Source organism: Oncorhynchus gorbuscha, linkage group LG17 (assembly GCF_021184085.1).
Source record: "Oncorhynchus gorbuscha isolate QuinsamMale2020 ecotype Even-year linkage group LG17, OgorEven_v1.0, whole genome shotgun sequence".
NCBI lineage: Eukaryota > Metazoa > Chordata > Actinopteri > Salmoniformes > Salmonidae > Oncorhynchus > Oncorhynchus gorbuscha.
The window spans coordinates 1,562,602-1,568,601 of NC_060189.1; positions in this window are offsets into that span (position 1 = coordinate 1,562,602).

The following is a 6,000-nucleotide window of genomic DNA, read 5'->3' on the forward strand; positions in this document are numbered from 1 at the left end:
TACCACTTGAAGGAAGACTAAATGTCTACTGTTTATACCACTAGAAGACTAAATGTCTACTGTGTATACCACTAGAAGACTAAATGTCTACTGTTTATACCACTAGAAGGAAGACCAAATGTCTACTGTTTATACCACTAGAAGGAAGACTAAATGTCTACTGTGTATTCCACTAGAAGACTAAATGTCTACTGTTTATACCACTTGAAGACTAAATGCCTACTGTGTATACCACTAGAAGACTAAATGTCTACTGTGTATACCACTAGAAGACTAAATGCCTACTGTTTATACCACTAGAAGACTAAATGTCTACTGTTTATACCACTAGAAGACTAAATGTCTACTGTTTATACCACTAGAAGACTAAATGTCTACTGTTTATACCACTAGAAGACTAAATGTCTACTGTTTATACCACTAGAAGACTAAATGTCTACTGTTTATACCACTAGAAGACTAAATGTCTACTGTTTATACCACTAGAAGACCAAATGTCTACTGTTTATACCACTAGAAGACTAAATGTCTACTGTTTATACCACTAGAAGACTAAATGTCTACTGTTTATACCACTTGAAGGAAGACCAAATGCCTACTGTTTATACCACTAGAAGACCAAATGTCTACTGTTTATACCACTAGAAGACCAAATGTCTACTGTTTATACCACTAGAAGACTAAATGTCTACTGTTTATACCACTAGAAGACTAAATGTCTACTGTTTATACCACTAGAAGACTAAATGTCTACTGTTTATACCACTAGAAGACTAAATGTCTACTGTTTATACCACTAGAAGACTAAATGTCTACTGTTTATACCACTAGAAGACTAAATGTCTACTGTTTATACCACTAGAAGACTAAATGTCTACTGTTTATACCACTAGAAGACTAAATGTCTACTGTTTATACCACTAGAAGACTAAATGTCTACTGTTTATACCACTAGAAGACTAAATGTCCACTACTGTCTACTGTTTATACCACTAGAAGACTAAATGTCTACTGTTTATACCACTAGAAAATGGAACCACTAGAAGACTAAATGTCTACTGTTTATACCACTAGAAGACTAAATGTCTACTGTTTATACCACTAGAAGGAAGACTAAATGTCCACTGTTTATACCACTTGAAGGAAGACCAAATGCCTACTGTTTATACCACTAGAAGACCAAATGTCTACTGTTTATACCACTAGAAGACCAAATGTCTACTGTTTATACCACTAGAAGACTAAATGTCTACTGTTTATACCACTAGAAGACTAAATGTCTACTGTTTATACCACTAGAAGACTAAATGTCTACTGTTTATACCACTAGAAGACTAAATGTCTACTGTTTATACCACTAGAAGACTAAATGTCTACTGTTTATACCACTAGAAGACTAAATGTCTACTGTTTATACCACTAGAAGACTAAATGTCTACTGTTTATACCACTAGAAGACTAAATGTCTACTGTTTATACCACTAGAAGACTATACCACTAGAAGACTAAATGCCTACTGTTTATACCACTAGAAGACTAAATGTCTACTGTTTATACCACTAGAAGACTAAATGTCTACTGTTTATACCACTAGAAGGAAGACTAAATGTCTACTGTTTATACCACTAGAAGACTAAATGTCTACTGTTTATACCACTAGAAGACTAAATGTCTACTGTTTATACCACTTGAAGGAAGACCAAATGCCTACTGTTTATACCACTAGAAGACCAAATGTCTACTGTTTATACCACTAGAAGACCAAATGTCTACTGTTTATACCACTAGAAGACTAAATGTCTACTGTTTATACCACTAGAAGACTAAATGTCTACTGTTTATACCACTAGAAGACTAAATGTCTACTGTTTATACCACTAGAAGACTAAATGTCTACTGTTTATACCACTAGAAGACTAAATGTCTACTGTTTATACCACTAGAAGACTAAATGTCTACTGTTTATACCACTAGAAGACTAAATGTCTACTGTTTATACCACTAGAAGACTAAATGTCTACTGTTTATACCACTAGAAGACTAAATGCCTACTGTTTATACCACTAGAAGACTAAATGTCTACTGTTTATACCACTAGAAGACTAAATGTCTACTGTTTATACCACTAGAAGGAAGACTAAATGTCTACTGTTTATACCACTAGAAGACTAAATGTCTACTGTTTATACCACTAGAAGGAAGACTAAATGTCCACTGTTTATACCACTAGAAGGAAGACTAAATGTCCACTGTTTATACCACTAGAAGGAAGACTAAATGTCTACTGTTTATACCACTAGAAGACTAAATGTCTACTGTTTATACCACTAGAAGACTAAATGTCTACTGTTTATACCACTAGAAGACTAAATGTCTACTGTTTATACCACTTGAAGGAAGACTAAATGTCTACTGTTTATACCACTTGAAGGAAGACCAAATGCCTACTGTTTATACCACTAGAAGGAAGACCAAATGCCTACTGTTTATACCACTAGAAGACTAAATGCCTACTGTTTATACCACTAGAAGACTAAATGTCTACTGTGTATACCACTAGAAGACTAAATGTCTACTGTTTATACCACTAGAAGACTAAATGTCTACTGTTTATACCACTAGAAGGAAGACCAAATGTCTACTGTGTATACCACTAGAAGAGTAAATGTCTACTGTTTATACCACTAGAAGACTAAATGTCTACTGTGTATACCACTAGAAGACTAAATGTCTACTGTTTATACCACTAGAAGGAAGACCAAATGTCTACTGTTTATACCACTAGAAGGAAGACCAAATGTCTACTGTTTATACCACTAGAAGACTAAATGTCTACTGTTTATACCACTAGAAGACTAAATGTCTACTGTTTATACCACTAGAAGGAAGACTAAATGTCCACTGTTTATACCACTAGAAGGAAGACTAAATGTCCACTGTTTATACCACTAGAAGGAAGACTAAATGTCTACTGTTTATACCACTAGAAGACTAAATGTCTACTGTTTATACCACTAGAAGACTAAATGTCTACTGTGTATACCACTTGAAGGAAGACTAAATGTCTACTGTTTATACCACTTGAAGGAAGACCAAATGCCTACTGTTTATACCACTAGAAGGAAGACCAAATGCCTACTGTTTATACCACTAGAAGACTAAATGCCTACTGTTTATACCACTAGAAGACTAAATGCCTACTGTTTATACCACATGAAGGAAGACTAAATGTCTACTGTTTATACCACTAGAAGACTAAATGTCTACTGTTTATACCACTAGAAGACTAAATGTCTACTGTTTATACCACTAGAAGGAAGACTAAATGCCTACTGTTTATACCACTAGAAGACTAAATGTCTACTGTTTATACCACTAGAAGACTAAATGTCTACTGTTTATACCACTAGAAGACTAAATGCCTACTGTTTATACCACTAGAAGACTAAATGTCTACTGTTTATACCACTAGAAGACTAAATGCCTACTGTTTATACCACTAGAAGACTAAATGTCTACTGTTTATACCACTAGAAGACTAAATGCCTACTGTTTATACCACTAGAAGACTAAATGTCTACTGTTTATACCACTAGAAGACTAAATGTCTACTGTTTATACCACTAGAAGACTAAATGTCTACTGTTTATACCACTAGAAGACTAAATGTCTACTGTTTATACCACTAGAAGACTAAATGTCTACTGTTTATACCACTAGAAGACTAAATGTCTACTGTTTATACCACTAGAAGACTAAATGTCTACTGTTTATACCACTAGAAGACCAAATGCCTACTGTTTATACCACTTGAAGGAAGACCAAATGTCTACTGTTTATACCACTAGAAGGAAGACTAAATGTCTACTGTTTATACCACTAGAAGACTAAATGCCTACTGTTTATACCACTAGAAGACTAAATGTCTACTGTTTATACCACTAGAAGACTAAATGCCTACTGTTTATACCACTAGAAGACTAAATGTCTACTGTTTATACCACTAGAAGACTAAATGTCTACTGTTTATACCACTAGAAGACTAAATGTCTACTGTTTATACCACTAGAAGACCAAATGTCTACTGTTTATACCACTAGAAGACTAAATGTCTACTGTTTATACCACTAGAAGACTAAATGTCTACTGTTTATACCACTAGAAGACTAAATGTCTACTGTTTATACCACTAGAAGACTAAATGTCTACTGTGTATACCACTAGAAGAGTAAATGCCTACTGTTTATACCACTAGAAGACTAAATGCCTACTGTTTATACCACTAGAAGACTAAATGTCTACTGTTTATACCACTAGAAGACTAAATGTCTACTGTTTATACCACTAGAAGACTACATGTCTACTGTTTATACCACTAGAAGACTAAATGTCTACTGTTTATACCACTAGAAGGGAGACTAAATGTCTACTGTTTATACCACTAGAAGACTAAATGTCTACAGTTTATACCACTAGAAGACTAAATGTCTACTGTTTATACCACTAGAAGACTAAATGTCTACTGTGTATACCACTAGAAGACTAAATGTCTACTGTTTATACCACTAGAAGGAAGACTAAATGTCTACTGTTTATACCACTAGAAGACTAAATGTCTACTGTGTATACCACTTGAAGGGAGACTAAATGTCTACTGTTTATACCACTAGAAGACTAAATGTCTACAGTTTATACCACTAGAAGACTAAATGTCTACTGTTTATACCACTAGAAGACTAAATGTCTACTGTGTATACCACTAGAAGACTAAATGTCTACTGTTTATACCACTAGAAGACTAAATGTCTACTGTTTATACCACTAGAAGACTAAATGTCTACTGTTTATACCACTTGAAGGGAGACTAAATGTCTACTGTTTATACCACTAGAAGACTAAATGTCTACTGTTTATACCACTAGAAGGAAGACCAAATGTCTACTGTTTATACCACTAGAAGGGAGACTAAATGTCTACTGTTTATACCACTAGAAGACTAAATGTCTACTGTTTATACCACTAGAAGACTAAATGTCTACTGTTTATACCACTAGAAGACTAAATGTCTACTGTTTATACCACTTGAAGGAAGACTAAATGTCTACTGTTTATACCACTAGAAGACTAAATGTCTACTGTTTATACCACTAGAAGACTAAATGTCTACTGTTTATACCACTAGAAGACTAAATGTCTACTGTTTATACCACTTGAAGGAAGACTAAATGTCTACTGTTTATACCACTAGAAGACTAAATGTCTACTGTTTATACCACTAGAAGACTAAATGTCTACTGTTTATACCACTAGAAGACTAAATGTCTACTGTGTATACCACTAGAAGACTAAATGTCTACTGTTTATACCACTAGAAGACTAAATGTCTACTGTTTATACCACTAGAAGGAAGACCAAATGCCTACTGTTTATACCACTAGAAGACTAAATGTCTACTGTTTATACCACTAGAAGGAAGACCAAATGTCTACTGTTTATACCACTAGAAGACTAAATGTCTACTGTGTATACCACTAGAAGACTAAATGTCTACTGTTTATACCACTAGAAGACTAAATGTCTACTGTTTATACCACTAGAAGGAAGACCAAATGTCTACTGTTTATACCACTAGAAGGAAGACTAAATGTCTACTGTTTATACCACTAGAAGACTAAATGTCTACTGTTTATACCACTAGAAGACTAAATGTCTACTGTTTATACCACTAGAAGACTAAATGTCTACTGTTTATACCACTAGAAGACTAAATGTCTACTGTTTATACCACTAGAAGACTAAATGTCTACTGTTTATACCACTTGAAGGAAGACTAAATGTCTACTGTTTATACCACTAGAAGACTAAATGTCTACTGTTTATACCACTAGAAGACTAAATGTCTACTGTTTATACCACTAGAAGACTAAATGTCTACTGTGTATACCACTAGAAGACTAAATGTCTACTGTTTATACCACTAGAAGACTAAATGTCTAAATG